A 22609-nucleotide genomic window follows, 5' to 3' on the forward strand; every position below is an offset into this window, starting at 1 on the left:
TATGGGCTTACACCCGAAATGTACCGCCAGAGGTTCCGCGACTGCACCCGAATCCCGGGTACAACTTGGGTGGAATATGTGAACTATTTCAGCCGAGCCTTCGAGGGATGGATCAAGGGGAGCCGCGTAACGACCTACGAGCAACTTTTTAACCTCATCGTGTGGGAGCACCTCTCCAACAACTGCTTCGTCAAGCTCAGGCAGCACCTCCTCGACAGTAAATTGACTGATCCACGGCAGCTCGCCGCCGAAGCTGACCGATGGGAGAGCACCCGAGTGGGCCGGGGTGGGCCGAACGAACAGAACAGGAACAACCAAGGTCATCACCGTCCCCGAGGAGGAGGAGGAGGCCAGGGCCGGGGGAAAGACGCCGTCCCGGCCACTCCCGCTACCAGCACCCCGCCCCCGGCCGGCCGGGGCAACCCCCCGATGCGCCCGGGGTTCCGAGCCAATGTCACTTGTCACCGATGCCAGCGAGTCGGCCACTACGCCAATGATCCGAACTGCCCAAAGAACCAGACTCTGGGGCCCGCCAGGTAGCTGCCGCCGCCCTGGGAGAGGAGCAAATCTCCGAAGAACATGAAGAATACGAACAGGAACAACCAGAGTGGGAACCGGCCGCCATGGTCCTGGCGTGCCTAGGGGGAAGAGACATGATTCCGCGGGCTCCCCTACCCGCCAACACCAGAAAATACAGTCAGTGGGTGAACATAAATGGGCGCAAGGCTGAAGCCCTACGTGACACGGGGGCCAGTGTGACGGCCGTCCGCTGTCACCTGGTGACCCCGGAACAAATCCTGCCGAACGTTCTCTGCCCCGTCCATTCAGCAGACAATTCTGAGAGCCTGTGTCGGATGGCCTGCATCCCATTCGAATGGGGAGGAGTATCCGGCATGTTGAAGGTGAAGGTCCACGATGATGCCCCCGTGGACTGTCTCCTGGGGAACAATCTCGAGAGTTCCCCGTGGGCCGCCGTGGAAAGAAGAAAGCACCTGGGGATGTTGGGCCTCCCGGACTGGGCGTGCGTAACCACCCGGTCCATGGCCGCCCGCGCCATCCCCCGACCTGAAGAACCCGAATGGCCAGCACCTCCTCCCCCGATCGCTCCAGTGGGGGACGCCGACCATACCGACCCCCCCAGAACAAACCCAAGAAAGGCTCGCTCAGCCCCAGGACCTTCCAGACCTGGCTCAGTGGCGTCAAGAAGGGGGACCCACCCAGGAACAGTTCCGTCAAGAGCAAAAGACCTGTCCCTCCCTCGAGGGACTACGACAGCAAGCCCTCGCCCAGAGCGCGGGAAATACCGCTGGGGCCCACTGGATCTATTGGGACAATGACCTGTTGTATAGCGAACAAAAAATCGCGGAGTTGAGGGCCAGTCGAGTGTTGGTGGTGCCCCTCCGCTTTAGAGACTTCCTGTTGAATTTGGCTCACGATGTCCCCCTGGCTGGACACTTGGGACAGGACAAAACCTACAACCGCCTGGTGACCCACTTTTACTGGCCAAAAATGAGAAATGACGTCCTCAACCACTGCCGGTCCTGCCCCACTTGCCAGGCCAGCGGGAAGAGCGGCCGCAAACTCAAGGCACCCCTGCAACCATTCCCGGTTGTTACCACCCCGTTCGAAAAGGTGGGAATAGACATTGTGGGGCCCCTGGACCCCCGAACAGCACAAGGGCATCGATTCATCCTGGTACTGGTGGACCACGCCACCCGCTATCCCGAGGCTGTTCCCCTGCGAACTGAAACAGCACCGGTGGTCGGCCGAGCCTTAATGGGGATCTTCTCCCGGGTGGGCTTCCCCCGGGAAGTCGTCAGCGACAGGGGCATGAACTTTATTTCAAAATATATGAAATCCCTCTGGCAGCAGTGCGGGGTCACCTACCGATTCACAAACCCCTATCACCCTCAAGGAAACGGACTGGTCGAGCGGTTCAACCGCACACTCAAGGGAATGATTATGGGGTTGGAAGAGCCCCTCCGCCGCCAGTGGGATGTGCTACTTCCGTGCCTCCTCTTCGTCTACCGAGAAGTCCCCCAGAAGTCCCTCGGCTTCTGCCCCTTTGAACTCTTGTACGGACACCCTGTTCGAGGGCCCCTCAGCCTAGTCAAAGAAGGTTGGGAGATGGCCCCCCTGAAAACCCCTCCAGACGTCTACAAGTACCTCCTGACCCTACGCAATCAGACCAGACGATTCAGAGAGATAGCCAAAGCTAATCTTGAGGCCAGTCAGGAGGACACGAAGAAATGGTACGATCAGAATGCCTCCTCCATAGAGTTCGAACCTGGCCAGCAAGTATGAGTGATGTCCCCCACCGAACCTTGTGCCTTGCAGGACAAGTGGACAGGACCCTTCAAGGTAGTCGAGCGCAAGAGCCCCGTCACCTATCTCATCGACATGGAATCTCCCCGGAACCCCCTCCGGGTCCTCCACGCCAACAGACTCAAACCCCACTTTGTGCGCTCGGAGCTCAGCCTACTGATGGCTACAGACAGTGGAGCGGAAGAAGACTCCAAGCCCCTCCCTGACCTACTGAGGACCCGGGAAAAAGATGGTTCAGTAGACGGGGTCCGACTCTCAGATGCCCTAACCCCGGAACAGCGGCAAGACTGTCGGGGCCTCCTGCTGCAATTTGCGACCCTATTTTCCCTCACCCCAGGGATCACCCCCTGGTGCTTGCACGACGTGGACACTGGGGACAGTCCCCCTATCAGACATCGGGCGTACCGCGTACCAGATCGGGTACGTGCCTGCATCCAAGAAGAAGTGTCAAAAATGCTCACACTCGGGGTCATCGAGCCCTCGGACAGCCCCTGGGCCAGCCCAGTCGTGCGGGTCCCCAAAGCTGCTGCCCCAGGCACCACCCCTGAGCTCCGATTCTGCGTCGACTATCGGGGTCTGAACGCTGTCACCCGAACCGACGCTCACCCCATTCCCCGAGCAGATGAACTGATCGACCGCATGGGGGCTGCCCGCTACCTCAGCATCTTCGACCTGACAGCGGGCTACTGGCAGATCGGCCTCACCCCCAGGGCCCAAGAACGATCCGCTTTCTCCACCCCGGATGGCCACTACAATTTCAAAGTGATGCCATTCGGCATGAAAAACGCTCCAGCCACTTTTCAGCGACTTGTGAACCAGGTATTGGCTGGCCTCGAAGAGTTCAGCGCCGCCTACCTGGACGATATTGCTGTTTACAGCCGCCACTGGTCAGACCACCTCCGCCACCTCCGAGAGGTCCTGCAGGCCCTCCAACAGGCCGGCCTCACAATCAAGGCCAGCAAGTGCCAAATTGGCCAAGGGTCCGTGACCTACCTCGGACACAAGTGGGAAGCGGTCTGGTGGTCCCCCTTCAGCTCAAGATCGCTGCCATCCAGTGCTGGCAGCCTCCCGTAACGCAAACCGAGGTCCGAGCCTTCTTGGGGCTCACCGGATACTACCGGCGGTTTGTGAAGGACTATGGCAGCATTGTGGGGCCCCTCACAGAGCTCACATCAAAGAAACACCCAAAAATGGTCAACTGGACTCCAGACTGTCAAGCGGCCTTCGAGAAACTGAAGGCCGCCATGTGCACCGCCCCTGTGCTCCAGGCTCCCAAATACAGCCGGGAATTCATCGTACAGACTAATGCCTCCGACCATGGCATAGGGGCTGTCCTCTCCCAGCTGAACCCCGATGGACTTGACCAACCAGTGGCCTTCATCAGCAGACGCCTACTGGCCCGAGAACAGCGCTGGAGCACCATCGAGAGGGAGGCCTTCGCAGTAGTGTGGGACCTCAAGAAGCTCCGGCCCTACCTCTTCTGTACCCACTTTCGGGTGCAAACAGATCATCGCCCCCTGCAATGGCTAATGCAGATGCGAGGGGAAAATCCCAAACTATTGCGTTGGTCCATCTCCCTGCAGGGAATGGACTTCACTGTGGAGCACCGACCTGGCCAGGATTACGCCAACGCGGATGGCCTGTCACGCTTTTTCCGCCTCGACGAGGAGAGTCCCCAAGAGGATGGGTGACTCTCCCCGCCTTCAGCTGGGGGGGACGCATGTTGGACAGGCCACATGAAGGGCTCGCTCCCTCCCCGCATGACAGGGCCCGGACGCCGGCCCTCCAGGTGCTACCCACAGAAGCAACCCGCACCCCGTCCCCTACGGGACTCCTGCTCCCGGACATCTCTGTATCATTGGCCCGGGCCACTGTCAGCTCCATTGCCCGGCCCGGCCGCCATCTTGGACACTGCACCACGAGGCCGCGTGGCCTCAACTCGACCCTAACCCTGGGCCTGGCCAGGCCCCGACATCCCGGCACCACCATCCACCCAGGAGGTGAACGAACCACTTGGCAGGTCAATGGGAGGAAGAAGTGTCGATGGCTCTCCCCCGCCAGGTGCCGATCGCCCCCAGCCTCCCCGGGCGCTGGCTCTACCCCCCTGCTGGGTGTCTGGACTCCCTCATCCCGGACCTCCCGACCTCCAAGTGCGAGGGTCCGGACATCAAAGGGCGCCAGACCTATAACTGGGGCAGCTCCAGAGCAGGAAGGCAGTTGTATCCTGGAGTCGAGAGACACTGAGAAGAACTCATCCTTGACGGACTGCTGGTGCTGCCGCAGCCCTGCCTTGTGAACTGTTGTCCTGCCCGCTGGCACTGCCACGCCCCTCTGCAACCTTCATCCTCGTCGGGACCTGCTGGCGCTGCCGCGGCCCGTTGTAACTACCATCTTCGTCGGGACCTGCTGGTGCTGCCGCGGACCGTTGCCACCTACGATCTTCTCGGGACCTGCTGACGCTGCCGCGGCCCGTCCTCCTAGAACACCAAGCTCGAGGATTGTGAGCTACCCATCATCTCATCGTAACTACCAGATTGGTAACAAGACTGTCCCGCTACCCTCTTTCCCCCAACCAAGAGACTAGAATCGAGGGGACCCCTGAGTCCTGACCTCCTTGTACCATTCTACCGTACTTCAAGATTGCTTATAAAGAACGTTAAACTTTATCTTTGTGTGGTGTACATCTGTGGGGGGGAAGTTACTGGTCTGTACGATCGCTGGAGACGGCTCTCCCCGGAGACCTCTCCCCTTGTCCTCAGCCGACCCTCCAGGTCCCGTCTAACAAGGAGGCTTGTAAATAGTTTTTGGGGATAACTTTTGAGGGAGGATGGATGTTAGAAGAAGCTGCTGGGGCCAGGTGGATGTTGGGGAGCCTCTACCGTAAGGTCCTCTGTCAGAGGCAAACATTAATTGAAGTGAACTGCTGAACATTAAAGCTAGAAAGAGTTTCCTAATTTGTAGCTGACTGATCAAATGTAGAGCAAGACCAAAGGGGATGATGGACGGAGTGTTGAACATTGCAAGCAGTCACCCATAGTCAACTGATCTGGGTTTAATCCATCATCATTCTTTAGCTCAACCCCCCGACCCAGTTCAGACATGGCCATATGCAAATCAGCCTGACCCTGTGCCTCATGGGAACAGTCCAGCCCGAACTGCCAAGCCATGTCTTCCCTGGACCGAACACAAGCATCCAAGGACTGGTTTCTAGATAATCAGCCATCATCAGCCAGGCTAGCTTGAATCCAGTGGCAGAGTGAGCAAAGGACTCACATCTGGGCATACCCTGCCAACTTACGGCGAACAAAGCAAAACCAAAGGGGATGATAGACGGAGGTTTGAACATTGCAAGCACTCACCCCCAGTCAACTGATCTGGCATGGTGAGCAAAAAAACAATGTGTTTAGGTCTAGATCTCTGTACTGGGGTGAATGTATGACATTGAACTGCATTCTGTCCATCAACTATTATTTTTGCATTTGTCATCCCGAATGGGACGGGTATGCTCAGATGTGATTCCTGTGCTCTCCATGCCACTGGAATCGAGCTATCCTGGCTGATGAGGGCTGAAAGCCCGAAACCGGTCCTAGGATGCTTGTTACTATTCCAGGGAGGACCTTGTTTGGCAGTTTGGGCTGGACTGTTCCCATAGGGCACAGGGTCAACACTGATTTGCATATGGCTGGGTTAAAACTGGGATGGCATGGTGAGAAAAAAAACAAAGGATTTAGGCCCAGATCTCTGTACTGGGGTGAATGTATGACATTGTTCTGCATTCTGTCCATCAACTGTTGATTTTGTATTTGTCACCCGAGTGGGACGGGTATGCTTAGAAGTGAGTCCTGTGCTCTCCATGCCACTGGAATCAAGCTATCCTGGCTAATGAGGGTTGAAAGCCCGAAACTGGTCCTAGGATCCTTGTTTCCAGTCGAGGGAGGGCCTGGCTTGGCAGTTCGGGCTGGACTCCCAAGGGGCACAGGGTCAAGACTGATTTGCATATGGCTGGGTTCAAACTGGAATGGCATGGTGATCAAAAAAATGATGGATTTAGGCTTAGATCTCTGTACTGGGGTGAATTTATGATATTGCTCTGCATTCTATCTAACTGTTGTTTTTGAATTTGTTACCCCGAGTGGGATGGGTATACTCAGATTTGAGTCCTGTGCTCTCCATGCCGCTGGAATCAAGCTATCCTGGAGGCTTGTTTCCAGTCCAGGGAGGACCTGGCTTGGCAGTTCGGGCTGGACTGTTTCCATGGGTCAGAGGGTCACGACTGATTTGCATATGGCTGGCTTTAAACTCGAATGGCATGCTGAGCAAAAAAATCAATGGATTTAGGCCCAAATGTCTGTACTGGGGAGAATGTATGACATTGTTCTGCATTCTGTGCTTCAACTGTTGTTTTTGCGTTTGTCCCTCCGAGTGGGACAGGCATGCTCAGGCGTGAGTCCTGTGCTCTCCATGCCACTGGAATCAAGCTATCCTGGCTGATAAGGGCTAAAGGCCGGAAACAGGTTCTAGGATGCTTGTTTCCAGTCCAGGGAGGACCTGGCTTGGCAGTTTGAGTTGGACTGTTTCCATGGGGCACAGGGTCATGACTGATTTGCATATGGCTGGGTTTAAACTGGAATGGCATGGTGAGCAAAAAACAATGGATTTAGACCGGGATCTCTCCTACTGGGGTGAATGTATGACATTGTTCTGCATTCTGTCCATCAACTGTTGTTTTTGCATTTGTCACCCCGAGTGGGACGGGTATGCTCAGACGTGAGTCCAGTGCTCTCCATACCACTGGAATCAAGCTATCCTGGATGATGAGGACTGAAAGCCCGAAAATGGTCCTAGGATGCTTGTTTCCAGTCCAGGGAGGACCTGGCTTGGCAGTTTGGGCTAGACTGTTCCCATGGGTCACAGAGTCAAGACTGATTTGCATATGCAGAGTTTAACTGGAATGGCATGGTGAGCAAAAAATCGATGGATCAACTGTTGTTTTTGCATTCCTCAAATGTAGAGGCAAGTCAGGTGTTCAGTTAGATATGTACTGATGCTACAGCTTTCGAAGAAATGAAAAAACTTTCTTCCAGTAGAATTTAGGGATAATTCAGAGCGTCTTCAATGTGATGCTGACTCCTAGTGGGAGACGGGGAGAACACTCAGGGCTGTGTGATGGATAGGGTTTATTGGCGATAAGTGGTTTGAACCCTTGTGATAAGTTGGGTCAATGTATTTCATTGGAGGTGGTTGGTGTAAGAAATTGGGTTCATAATCAAAGGGGGTCGACTAGCCACCATGAGAAATAATCACGGTGAACTCTCAAATTCACTAAATTAACCTGAGATCAACCCCCTGATAGCTATGCCACAGCGACTAACTTAGGGCAAGGTATAAAGTATTTTATGCAGTACCAAAACAGTAATAAAGACAAGGAACCACACAATAAAAACTCCAACCTAAACTAGAATGATATTGTACATTGTCATAAACAAAATTACTTTAAAATGACAAAAATAATTTTGGGGAACCTGAGATATGAATTATTAAAGCTTTGAATAAAAAAATTGCCAAGAAGTATTAAGCACCAACTGCAGTCAACCTGTCGCTGTAGACTGTGACCCTGGTGCATTTTGAGGCTGACCATGAATGAGCGTGGGTCCGCTACAGTAACCAGATTTGACTGGGTCGTAGGTTTAACCTTTAGACTTAGTCTTAATATTGGAAGTCCAAAATCTTCAGTGAGGCAATGAAGCAGGCTGTAGCAGAAAAGGGCGGCACAAGCTTGAGCAGTCCTTAGGTGTGGTCCCAGTGAAGCTATTGGTTTTGTCTGAAAAAACTCAGAGCTGGAAAACTTCCAATTTCATACCCAGGAAAGTCCCCTTGCCGGCTGGATAGTTATGGTGTTCTTAGTCACTTTTTCAAAGCTCAGAATCTTTCAGGGGGCAGGACTGCAGGCTGTAGCCAAATAGGGTTCCATGAGGCTGAACACATTCTCTGCAAGGTTGAATTTGCTGCTGAGGAGAAGCGCCAAGTGGAACAGAGCTGTATCTTCAGCCCTATGGAAATGCACCTTGGATGGAGCAGCTTGGGAAGATGGTCCTGGTACTCCTGAGGTCTTAAAGTTGAAAATGTTTCCAAACCCCAGGTTTTCAGGGGTAGTAGAAGCCCAGCTAGACACAAACAGGGGTTTGAGGACCTAAGAAACAACAATTGGGTGCTGGACTTATCCCAACAGGGCCAACAGTAGGGTCCAGGCATCTCCAGTTGGAACTGGTCAGTTGGGCAGCTGCAGGAATGGGTTTTTGTAGATGTTGTATCAATATAACTTGGACAGAAGGTACGTCTATTGACCCTTAAAGTCCACTTCTTTGTCCTGGGAGAAAGAGGGAGCTAGTTCTTAATGGTTCCTCTCAGGTCACAGAATGCAGATGAAAGTGTAGTGTAGTTACTATTTTCCCTATAGGCCCTGCGCATTGGAAAACATAAACAGCAGTGTAGACGTAGGAGTGCGGTCTTCTAGGTCTCTACTGACTATGTTAGACTTAATTGGGTTTGTACCAGTTAGCTCAGAGCTCACTGGAAACTTTCTTGACTGAATAGGAAGTGATCAGCTTCCCTGGCTCAGACAAGAAGGGATTCAGTTTTCCAACAACCGCATTAACATGACAACTTTGCCCCTCAGAATAAGAGTCAATCTCTAGAGTTGTGTGAAACAATAGACAGCTATTTCACTCAGTCAGTTGTGCAGAATTACTTTCACCAGTATGCAGAGAATAGAGAGACGGGCGTTTTCAATAAAAGGTATTATTTATTGAACAGTCTTCCTTCTCATGCAAGAGAAATTAATTGCCACAATTGCAAGACTTGTTATTATAAAAAGTGCGTACAGTAAAAGGAGTATTGCGAAATAATACTGTAAAAGCATTGATATGGTTTCTTAGCCATACAATAGGTAAAATGAATAAAATATATACATTCATATATACATTTGGCTAACGTCCTCAACTGGTGCTTCTAACTACGCCTACCCCGGTGTACCTGACCTAATCCTAATACCTGGGAGGGAGTAAGTGAGTAGCAGTTTAAGTTAAGTTGGTTTTGCCAAGGGTTTGCTTCAAGAATTCTCTCTAAGGATTTAGTCAACACCGTACCTCTGGAATAGAATGTTGGAGGTTTGGTATCTCCTCTCAGGACTCGATATCCCAGTTACCCGCGAGGGTAGGCTGGAAACGCCGGAGCTGGATTTCCTCGGCAGGAGAAAAGACAGCGTCTTTCTCAGCGCGTCAAGGAGGAGGAGGGGCAGCGTCCGTGGGCTTCTCGCATCTGCTGGGCTCTGCAAGGTACAGCTGTTCTGCTCCTGTATTCACCACCACCATCGCGTTTGCTTAAGGCAACGTTGGTATTATTTATACCTAAAAGGTGCCTTGTTTGATGTATGTTTTTGGACATAAGACATCAATAAAGATGTCACTAAGAACTGGTCGTTCTTACAGTGCTTGCAAGAGTTCTATTACTAATCAAAACAAAGCAAGCGGGGCTTTCCCAGGTTGCTGGGGGTTTTATCTGTTGAACGAACTCAGAGTGTTATCTAGGAATCTAAGGAAGTGGCTTCTGCTGTGTCATGTACTGTAATGAGCTGCAGAGACGAGTTACTGAAATATGGCTCTGATCGTTTATGCCATCATAGGGATATGTATACATTATAGCCGTATAGGAGCATAAGGTCACAATATTGATCGTGGTCCTAGATAGAACACAACACCCACTCCACAAATTTATGTCCAACAAATTACTAAAAACTAAAGCAATAAGACACTTCCCACCCCACAATACATATTGCATTTGAAATGGCGTATATGAAATACATGAGAGTATAGGTACTGTACGTCTTTAAGCATAGAAATCATTCAAAAATTATTGCATATGTAATCAGTTGAACGATTTTGCGAAAAATTACACATGAAATGTCTCTTAATACAGAAAAGAAGGGCGAGACTATTTCATCACATATAAATACAATTGCTGAAAAATGTGCTAGAGGCCGAGGTAAAGTTTTTGTCTCTAGATCTACTAAAAATAGAAGTTCTGTTCTTTATGAATAGCTCTACTTTAAGCAAAAGTATTTGTGCCAAAAAAGGTAAATATTTTGAAAAGAATTTGTCAGATTCAAAAATATTTCATGGTGAACGGGGGAATAGAGTTCCAAATGCTTTGCAGTAGTTTTTGTTTATCAAAACTGAAGGCTGAATTCAGAGTTCATGGGAACGCTGTGCGCCGGAATGCTTTCCAAAAATCATTGTCTCTGTTCAGGGGAGAACATCATATCAGACAAGCTCACAGAATAGGTCTACATATTCAGGTGACAGTTCGACCAGGTTCGATAGTGCAGTAACCTGGCAGTTGTGAGAATGATTGCTATCATCACTGTCTGGATCAGCAATGCTCACAGAAGGCCGTACCTGGGTGATGTTGCTTTCATTTACTGCTTCACTGCCGCCACCTAGTCGTAGCGCAGGAGTCTCAACGAATGCCGTCATCAGGATTGGTAGCCGCTGGGGACAACATGATGCATGAGCCGTAACAGGACTTAGCAAAGTATCGATATCCATTGGTACTGCTGATGGTAGTGCAAGACAGGTGTTTAACATGCATTCTTCTCCGCATAGCATACATCGAAGCACAGGTAAGATGCAGGTCTGCCATAGAGGTCTGAATGAAAGAAACCAGGTCATGTTCAGATCTCTCAGCCGGGCCAATCCAAGGACTCTAATTATGCGGTCCCGGTAGCGTATTGCTAGGATTGTTTCTTCCATCCTTGCCGGAGTCATGTCTGTGTTTTGGCTTGCCATATCGGAGCAGGAGGGTCAAAAATAAAATGCCTGCTACAAGTCCCAAAATTAGTGGTATGCTGCCAAAGTCTGAATGGACAAAATTAGGAATAATGCCCAGAATTGCTTTGAATGGTGTTAACAGTCCCGAAAAAATTGTCTTAAATACGTTTGAGATACCAATGGCATCTGACATATTTAGGATTTGGCTTAACATTTCTGTGAAATGCACGGGGCAATTTGTTGATAAAAGTTCATGTATCTCCGATGTTGTCCTTGCAACTTGGAGATCATACGTCTCTTTTGATGACGTGATGGGCACTGTTGTCTGTAAAAGCACAGACTTCATTCTGCTTAAAGTATTAATTCGTATAGAAGAGACATTCAAAGGAGGCCAAATTGGCGTCTCAGAATCTCCAGGGCAGTTTGGAAACAATGCTTGCATACAGCAAGCGACCATGGAAGTCACGCTTACGAGATATACTTTCCCTGGCACCAAGCCACAACAGCTGTGATCCGTTATTAGAATGTAACTCCCGTTAGAAAGCTGCCTAAAGAAGGGCTCTACCTGCGTTGCAGGTGTGACGTGCTGGTGGCATGAAAGGTTGTTTGAAATCCCTTCACAGGCCCCATGTAAATGAATACCCTGGCACAAAAGTATACCGCTTAGTGAATGTTTACAATTTTCACCACTAAGAAATACATTTTTTTTGTTGTCACTATAGCATGTGTGTGTATATGGTAATTTCCATGATGACTTAATGTACCCTTTACCCAATCGTTCATACTGGCCTGTCGGTATATACGCCAGGCAATTTTTAAATCGGAAAGTTGTTATCGGAATTGTGATAATTCTGTGTATTATCCATTTAATGACAGGTCTTTCTGACATTGTCAATGGTAATCTCTCAAGTTTTTCGCTGCTCAGGATTGTATAGTCCGCTCCTTTCTGTGCCAAACTGATTTGTTTATCAGTAAGCTTAAAGATGGAAAACAATGACGTTGTGCTGATTAAACGCCATGGCACATAGCCTGAACAAAGATTTTGCAGCGTCCAGCCTAGCTGTACAATAGAACGCAATTGGGACTGGCCATGTTGTAACATTAGCAAGTCCTTATCTATTAAATTGATGGCAGATGATACAATACTGTCCAGTGACTATATTCTGGAGGACAGAGTCATTAACCCATTGTCCACAACAGAAAGTGATTTTTCCAAATGAATACGATAAATTTTTCGTATTTTTTCTGCTGTTTCAATTTGCACATTACTTTCCATGCCTCGTTGTATGCCGCATATACACTTGCCGCTATGAAACGTTTTTGATGCTGTTTGCGTGGTCCCATAATGAAATTGCGCAAATCAGCACCATCTTTAAGTAAAGAGAAATGTTGCTTAATTTCTGCCAGTGTGGATGATTCTAGCCATTCAAGGCACAGTTTCCCTACACTGTATGTTGTTACTATCCCTGGATGTTGTCTCTGGGAGTATCTGGGGTCTGGTCTGGTCATTTTTACCCCCTGTGTTTTGTTCAGGAATCTATCTTGACAGTTATTCGTGTCAGTAGGCCAGATTAACCACTTTTTCCAATCAGGATGTGTTCTGTTTAGATCTAAAATTTTTGATACGTCTATTTCAATATCTGTGGTTGCATTATCAGGTATTGGCTTTGGAATAGACTGTTTGTTAAGGTCTTTAATCTTAGCTAGGCCAAGACAGCTTGTTTGGTGAATTGTGTCATTTAAGAACATTATTTGTTCTGGGATCATGCAGGCTCGAAATAATGCTTCTAGACCTTGTACCTGCCATTCTTTTGTACCCCAGATGGTTTTTGTTTCAATGTTGTTTTTCCAGACATCAAAACCAAATGTCATCATTTTTTCATAAAATGCTTCTGAATATATCAATTTAGTATTTGTCAGCACTGTTTTCGTCCCTTTTTTATCCAACAGTTTATAATAAAATGTTTCTGCATCACTTGTGTTAAACCCTGAGAAGTATTGGAATTTCTCATAGAAAGTTTTTGAACTCCTTTTAGGTGGAGTAGCACAATGTTCCCATTGGTTATATTTAAAAACATTTCTAGGTTGTGCAGATTTATGTAAGTAGTGGTCTGCGTAATGTGAAAAACAGTACATCTGTTCACAATTAGATGAACCTTGTAAATAATCATGTTCTGTAAATTTTGCTGACAACACTAAATCCGACGTCATATTATTTATACTTTCAAAATCCCAATCATCAGAGAATGTACTTGGTTTTACAAAGTCACTTAATGAAACCATGAACTGGTGAGGATATTTCAAGATCTCGACCGGGCCATATACTTCATAGTCAGTCTTGTCCCACACTACCCGCCGGGTATTGGAATGGCTGTGACATTTACTGATGATAGTCCTCTTTTCTTGACGTGAGATGATTTTTGAGGTTTCTGAACTAAGTTGATGTTCTGACTTGCTGTGTCCATTGAACTGTATTTCCCCTCAATGAATTTTCCCAAACAAAGTATCATGATGAGCCAAAGCAGGAGGAAAAATACACCTAGCCCAAACCAAAACTCTAACCATGAAGAAATAGGGTAAGTTTCCTTGAGTTGATGAAAGAGTTCTGTGGCCTTTTCTTTAAAAGTCTTTGTTTCTGGCGTCACTTCAGGGTCGTTTTGATCTTCAGAAAAGTTATCGAAGTTGATGAGGTAGCCAGAGGCAGTTCTGTCAATTGTTGGTATTGTTTTCTCAATTTGCCTCTCATTAGCACATTCTGATGCCACATCATTGTAGACTGGTGTTTCATGGCGAACTGTTTCAATCTGTGTTTCAAGAGGCACGAGTTCCATGGCATTATTGCATAGTCCTCCTCTGTGCACTGCAGGTTTATCAAATATGATTAGTCTTTCAGTTTGAACCTCTTGGATTGTTGCAAATTTGGGTATTCTGTTGTTTCTCGGGAGTCCACTTGGCCTACTGTTGATTATAGCCCACATGATTGTGGTTTTACCAGTTCGATTGATATAACTCTGTTCTCCTGTTTACCAGCAAGGGGCGGTAGTACTACTGATCTTGTTCCGTTGATTACTAAGACAGGTACTGCTTTTCTGTAAGAAGGCCCAAATTCCTTCTTCACCGCTATTTTCTCTCGGACCAGATCCCCAATATCTGGAATCCAGACAGGTCTTGCTGGGACTGGTGGTGTGTCTTCAGTGGTAGTTGGCTGTTGCTTTATTTTTATGTTGCTTAAGGATTTTCTTGTTTCATTCAAGTCCTGTAAAACAGCCAAACGATCTTTGATGTCAAAGTCTTTATTCTTATCTTTTACCACTGAAGCCTGACTATCAAGATCCTGAACATACATTCTAGTTCCGAACAATAGTTCGTACAGGCTGAAACCTTTTAGAGAATTTCTTGGCAAATTATTAAGACTACGTTGGACACTTATTAAATGTTTGACCCACCCATCACCCGAACCTAATACCTTCGCCGTTATAGATTGCTTTATGTCTCGGTTTTTTCTTTCCACTACATTGTTTCCCTCAGGGTGAAATGGACAAGAGAATTGCAACCCAATGCCCATACTGGTCATGACCTCCTTATAAGCTCGAGAGCTGAAAGCAGGACCCTGGTCAGAATGAAACATGGCAATTGCGTATGTGCCGATAAAGACTCGCAGATCTTTTATAACAGTTTTGGCGTCAGCCGAGCGCTGGGGCCACATTTTTATAGTGAATGTAGTCTGAAACCATTAATAGGACGCTGTATTGCATATAGACAGCATTATGCTACCTACATACAAGACCATGGCATTACTCCGCTTGACTCATTGCTGCGGTCTCTGTCGCAGTCCGGACAGTTCTTTACATATTTATAGTGGTGCAGGCTCATTCCTGGCCACCAGTACTCTGATTGTAATTCAGCCAGAGATTCCTTCATCTGTTTGTGCCTTGGACCTTAACCCATGTGTACGTCTGCTATTAGTAACTTTCTCCGGTTCGTGTTTGGAATTACCCTATCCCCCACTCCAGGGATTCGAGCAAAAGGAACGGAGTTTGCATCAATTACGTATGCATAATTGAGTGGATAGTTCACGGGTAGTGCTACACAGCTGCCTTTTGAAGACGTTTTTACTGCCAGCATGGTTTCACCGTCTATGTATTTTTCTGAACGCTTTTTTGTGGCTACGGAAGCCTGTTTAGTTGCTTCCGATATGGCTGTATTAGCCAATGAATTCCCTGCAACGTGAACGCCATCACGTTGATGACTCAGAGTGTGTATCATGTGAGTCTTTTGTAGTTCTTTCTGTAAAAGAACTACTTGTTTCCAAAGCATTTTATTCTTGATTGTGGCACCTGTGGCATCTTTGTAATCATTTTGAACCCAGGTCTGCAACTCATTATTGTAAGAGTTGACACAAAAATGCGATTCGCACATGATTAGTGTCGGGAATTCATGTTCTGCATTTTCAAGCGCCATCTTTAAAGATCTGATTTCAGCTCGCTGAGCCGAACATTTTCTAAGTGATTCAGTTTTTGTTATTTTCGGTCTGAATTTACCGCCGAGCCAGCGACCTTTAACACTCGCGCAGGCTGCATCGTAGGATTTATCTTCTACATTGTAATGCTGTACAAATCTGTCTGTATAGATTATACAGGAGTACTGTTGTAGAGGAAGAATTTCGATTGCCAGAGGATATTCTTTTTCATAAGTTAAATCATTCAGTTTTTTCATGTGCGGGGCGAAATAGTATTTCACGTCTTCTGCAGCAAGAGAATTTTCCCACTGTATCCATTTTGGATCCAGTGACATTGTAGGCAGGTTTACTGGGCTGAATAGTGCCTCAAAGGCGGATTCTGCTGTGAGAACAGTGATCCTTTTGCCGTGTGCTAGTTCTCGTTCATTCGCTATAGCAGTTTGCACTGCTTTCACAGTATTTTCTATGAGACTGAATGTTTTTTCTGCTTGTGTGTACAAGTGAGATTTGTAAGCTATTGGTACCGTTTCTCCCTCATTAGAGGTCATGTACATGAATCCGCATCTTCCTGGGATGACTCGAATTACAAGGTTGCGTGTATTGTCACGTGTTTCTAATTTTGTTTTTGCTAACATGTCTGTTTGCATGACCTCAAAATTTCTGTGTGTTTTTGAGTCCAGTTAATTGGTTTAAAATCAGGTTTAATTAATTCGTAGAGAGGTTTAACCCTCTCTGCATAATTTAGAATGTAAGTTCTTCCGATATTCAGGAAGCCTAGAATCAATTGTAAGTTCTTCAGCGTTTTTGGTGCTTGGAGTACAGCGCACTTCTCTAAGAAGTTGTCGGCTAGGCTTTTTCCTTCACTTGATAATTCGTATCCTAAAAATAAGACTGTCAGATGGGCAATTCTTGACTTTTTAAAGTTGAATTTGTAACCCTCTGCAGCGAACCCAAGTATTATGTTGTTCGCCCTTTTCAAGTGAGTATCCAAGTCGTCGTCTGTTAGATAGATGTCATCGACATAAGATAATGCCTCATCATCATATATTTGTAGTAACTCTGTTACTCTGGCTGAGAATAGTCCTGGGCTGTTCTTGAATCCCTGTGGGAGCCTACAGAAATTTTTTTGTGACCCCATTATTGAGAAAGCGGTCAAGTACCTGCTTTCTGGTGCAATATTTTGACAAAAGAAACCATTAGATATGTCTAATGTTGTTTTGTATTTTTTGCGAACTATGTTATTCATTAGTGCAGCACTATGCGTATTTTGTACTGCAAATGTTTTGCAACATGAGTTAAGGTGTCTGTAGTCCAAAACTAGACGATACGAATCGTCCGGTTTGGAGACAGGAAACAAAGGATTGTTCATTTGAGAGGTGCATGTTTCAATCACCCCCTGGTATTCAAGTTGAGCTAAAATCTCCCTGACCTGTTTTTTAGCTTCTTGCTTAATTGGGTACTGCCTTTGTGCAGTTGATTGACATTTTAACTGAATTTTGTGAGGAGGAGAGTCCTCATCCCTTCCTACATGATTCTTATATAATGCTGGTGCCTGGGCTACTGCCCATTTCCTTGCATATATATATATTTAGTGTGAATTGGAATGTGATTTGAGAAGGCAGGCATAATAATTTCTTCGCCATGAGGGCACTCCCTGACAAACTCCGGGGGCCAATCTTCCTCAGCTAACAGGATGTCATAGCCTTTTGAGAGGTTATCCCAAAATAGACCCCTTATTTTCCTAGTCTTATCAACCTCTATACGCAGTGTTATTTTGAGGTAATTGGAATTTTTATGGTCAAATTGTGTCCCCTAACGTAGACCCCAACGGCTCCATGTACGTGCTTCAAGTACATGTAATTTCCCTCCATGACCAGCTATGAAGACGCAAATACATTTGCGTCCAACGTTAACATGTCTTCTTTTAGATCCACCATGAATGGGTCGATAATTCTGTTCCTAAGTATGCCGTGCCACCGTCTTTACATGGTGCACTTTCACGTTTTCCTGGCTCTGGTGGGCTAGGCCCTGATTTCTGCCATCGAGCCCTTTCTGCCTTCTGCCTCTGAAAGCTGCAGCTTGGATCTGCATCCATGACCCTTGCCTTACTCCCTGCGCGGCGAGCGGTGCCCGGCTCGGCCTGCTTGCCTGCCAAGACAATTCAGCCTTCAAGTTATCTGCTCCGCTCCTCGAAAAATACATTCCTGTCTAGTGATTTAGGTGAACATCTTACCAGCTGCAGAGCAAAGGGCCCGGCCTTTCTGTCTCCGTGCATGAAATTCATTGCTCCTGTTACCATGGTAGGCCCATGGCCCCTCGCATTACACGTAGACTCGTAGACACATATGCCCGCACTTGCAGTCAGTATAGAATAGCCTCTGCCCGAAAGACCTTTCCTTCTAGATAAAACTGTTCTTCAACACAAGATATCAGATATGATTTGGGATTAGGTTGTTCTGACACGCCAGACTTCTGTCTCCCCTTCTGGTGCTAAATGTCAAGTCCCCTTCACCCTCCAGTTCCACGTCAACCACACGTCATGTTGCCTGCGCGCGCATCCAGTCATATATTTCTGCTGACACTGCAGGATTCCTCTATGAATCCACCCACTTGTGACACTTTCATGTGACATTTCTAGCACACACCTCCGTGTACGCCCTCGTGCACGCCTTCTGTTACGCACATGTGTTCTTATCTCGTTTCTTTCAGCTGTTACGCCTTCTGTATCCATCACCATTGTATGCTTTTACTATATATAATGTGCACTGTTAATAAAGCATTGTCTATCCCTTCCTGAACCCTCGTGGTGATGGAACATGATACCATGGTTCGAACCATTCCATTACATGGAATAAAACCCTTATAAACTCAGCCTCCACGGACTCTGCCTCTCATTTTTGATTGAGCTATTTTATTGAACTTATACCGCATAGAAATTCTGCATACGGTAAATTTATTTACCACATAATTGGCGCCCGAACAGGAACCCCTCCCCCACCTTACACGCCGGCGATGCGTCGCAAGCCTTGCCCTCTGCCACAGCCGTGACGGACAACTACGCGTACCCGCAGGATTTCCTGTATCTCCCTCAGGCCTACGGAGGTGACGGAGACTGCGATCGACATCCAGACGAGGCGGTGAGGAGTGCGGAGGATCCCGACCAGAGCCCAGCCGAGAGAGCAAGGTCCGAGGTGTCTAGAGGCCCACCAGTTCAGAAGTACCTACGTCACGTGTCGAGTCGAGTCCAGTCCGGTCCAGTCCAGTCGAGTTTCTGAGGCCTTCCGTTCCGTGCTTCCCGGTGAGTACCGTTGCTGGGGACGCATCTAGACGGGTGCATTAATTTGTGTCCGGTCAAGACGGGTTTGGGTACGCAGACCCGGTCTGCACTGTTTTAGCAGTGTATCTCTACTGTTTAGCAGTATATCCAGTATCCAGTTATCAAGTTATTGTCCGTTCCGAAATGTTTTAATGTATTTTAATGTCGTGGTATGAGTGATTGTTTGATCGTCATTCCTGTGTTTATTGTATTAGTTGTGTCCAAGTCCGAGTAAGTATCAAGTATCAAGTATCGAGTTACAGGATGCCTCTATTCTCTAAACTGAGACAGATAGGAACTAGAAAAGGGATACTCGAGGAAGCTGTTCCCATCCCACCCAGGGACACTCCCGGTCATTTTATGTACCACAAGCACGGCTTAGACGCCGTATTATACCTCGACTTGTGGGTGGATTACACTAAGGACTTAGCAGAGAATCAGAGATGGCCCGCTACAGGGACATGGGATGCCGAGTGCATCATGAGAGTAGAAGAAGCGTTGTGGAAAAAGAAAGCCAGACAGTCACAGAAAGATGCCATCGAATTATGGCGTAAAGAAGCACACAGACGGACAGAGAAAGCACTCAGAAAAGCAGAGAAAAGTAGAGAGGATTCTGAGAAAGCCAAAGAAAAAGAACTACTAGAAGAAGGAGAACGAGTTAGAATGGAACAACACGATAGACGGAGTAATGCCATTATGACAGGATTGTATCCAGTCCTGGCCGAGGGCCTGCCCAAGGCGACCCCGGAAACACCGAAAAATCTGCCCCCTCCATTGGTTCCGACCAAATTACGTCATAAGACCGCAGCAGACATTTTTCTTTCTTCCTATTTAGACGATATAGCTCCCGCATATACCAATGTACCTGCCCATGTCCCACCTGCTGACGGTAACCTACCCCATGATCATCAGCCCCCAGGTCCGCAACAACCGACCCCCCCTGCACTGCTTCCTGCACCCGCTCCCGTTGTTCCCCCTGGTATTCAACAACTGCATCCATCTAATCCTTTTGGGTCTGGCACGGTCCAGGTTCCAAACCAGTTACAGCAGGCACCGACCCTACAGCCAGATTATGCTCAAGCCTCCGCCTCAGGAGGTGCTACAGGAGGTTACCGTACCCCGCCACCTACACAGCGATTGACAATAAGAGACTTAGCTGCACAACATACCCCGAAAGGGGCCCCTTTAGAAAAGCTTAAAGAATATCTTACAGACTGTAGATATGATCCCGTTCCAGGCAAGCAAGGGCCCATGATGTTAGCCTCAATACGTTTAAGACGTGCTGCAATTTTTTTTGTTTTATTGCCAGGAATGCTAGATTATCTAGACAGGATATATCGTTTTGTTCAGACTGGGGAGGGTCCTGAATGTATTCACGAGGCCATGGCATATCAGAAAGTAGATACTCAAAGTATGATATTAAGATTCCTCGTAAACTGTTTTATAAGAGAACAAGATCGGCCTGGTGTCAATAAAGAAGAGATGGAGGTACTAACTACATGGAGTCAGAATATAGCAGACGGAAAACATGATAAACAGAAATGTATAGAGTCCATGTACAGAAAGGTCCGTAAAGAAATAGTAGTAATGCATGAAAGAGAGAAGGATGCAAGGAAAGCAGAAACAGACAAGAATAAATCCTCAGAGGAGGATGAGCCAGAACATACAGAAACTGTGGCATATGTAGGTAAGGGTGGACCCTTTAATAAAACGTTACGCCCAGAAAGCAAGAGACTTTTTCACTCTGCTATGTCAAACCCGAGGACTCCTGAACATCTATTTCAGGCTACCGATAAAATACTTCAAGAACGAATGGGGTACCATGTACTCAACTCCATGGACGAACAAGAATTAGCCAGGTCAGCAGTACAATGGGCTGACAATTCCGATAGATATAATGATGACTCAGTAGCGCAAACCATTTTGAATCTTTCCCCCGACGAACAGCGACTAGCTGGTATGTACATGATACAACACCTCCTTACGTTGTATAAGAGCCAACATTCTGATCCAGGTCCCCTGCCTGATGTACTAGTAGAGTTACTAATGAATAAATGGAGAGGCCTCGGTACCGATTTAATTAAAGTAATTTTAGAACATCGACATAGATATAGTGCTTTCCTGAATCCGCAGTTTGTTTCAGCTCCACCCCCAGTAAGGAAAATGTTTTCCATAGACAGACAGAATCCTTTACGAGAAGTGCATCCAGTCAGGAATGCTGATGATACCCTTACACGTGTGTATGTATACACGCCTATAACTAAAATGGAATTATTAGAAATGAAGAAAATAGTGCCGAATCATGATAAAGACCCTGCAGGTTTCCACCGTGAAATCAAAGACATGTTACTCATGGGAGATTACACCTATCCTGACATTATGAAAATATTGAAAGTATTACTGCCTGCCGGTATTTACGAGAAACTCAAAGAAAAAGAATGGGAGGTGGGAGACCAAAAGATTGATTGGGCTGCATTAGAAAATGAAGAAACGACTCGAACCCCAGGTTTGGGTCTTGGGGATAAAACTAAAGCATTACCAGGATTGTTAGTACAGGTTTTGCCACGTTTGTTAGCAACTAAAAAGGAGGACTGGGATGCAATCTCAGCCTGCAAACAGAAACCCGATGAAGACACTAGTGATTTTTATTCCGGATTTGAGAAATGTTTTATTATTAATAGTGGCCTGAAAGCAAGTAGTGAGTCATACCCACACCTTTTTGTATCCAAATTAGTCGAGAATTCATTGCCCCAGGTTAAGAACCGTGTACTGAAAGTCGAGAGCACATGGCAAGCTAATTCACCTTCACAAATGTTACAAATGTTACAGTATCACCAGAATAGGATCAGGGAAGAACATGATCATGAACAGAGACGTATGAAAGACACGAAAATGAAAATGCTAGTTGCTCAGTCAGTTCCAGCTGACGTCATAAAAGGGGTACTACACAAGCTTCACAAGCCAATAATTCAAATTCAGCAGCTCCTGTTAAAGGGACATGCAACTATTGAAAACAGCCAGGTCACTATGTAAACGATTGTACAGTTTTGAAACACAACATAGCCACAGGTAAAACTAAAGAGAGACCGCATCCTCCTAGACAGGACCAGGCCCCACAACACGTTCCACAGAATGTTCAGCCTATGCAGACTTCACAACAGACTGTAGCGGTACCACAGCCACAACCCATTGCCGCAACACAACATGCAACGCAACAGATGTACCAATATGCACAATCTGATTATCCCGATTATCAGCGATACACATGAAACAGCCTAGAGAGGGAGGTTGGCTTGCCTCTTATTGAGGTTCCTGTAGATCAAGAGGGTCCTTATGTACATAGTCAGGTATTAGGGAAAGATAGAAAGTTTTTGATTGATACAGGGGCAAGCAGGACAACAATCAGTCACGACGAGGTTCCAGGGGCACCCCTCTCAGGCTCACAGAATGTTTCCCTTGGATTTTCAGGAAAGCCTATTGTTAATGAAGTATCAAAACCAGTTCCACTTGCAGTTGGTCCATTGTCCCGCACTACAGATTTATTACTCACGAAATCATGTCCAGAAAACTTACTTGGTATAAAAACTCTGAAAGCTCTAGGAGCTGTAATTTGTTGTTCTCCGGAAGGAGTAAGATTGTTTCTGCAGGACTTTAAGGGTCACTACGTGTTGAGAGATATTGACC

The sequence above is a fragment of the Lissotriton vulgaris genome, chromosome 6 (assembly GCF_964263255.1).
Source record: "Lissotriton vulgaris chromosome 6, aLisVul1.2, whole genome shotgun sequence".
Taxonomy (NCBI): Eukaryota; Metazoa; Chordata; class Amphibia; order Caudata; family Salamandridae; genus Lissotriton; species Lissotriton vulgaris.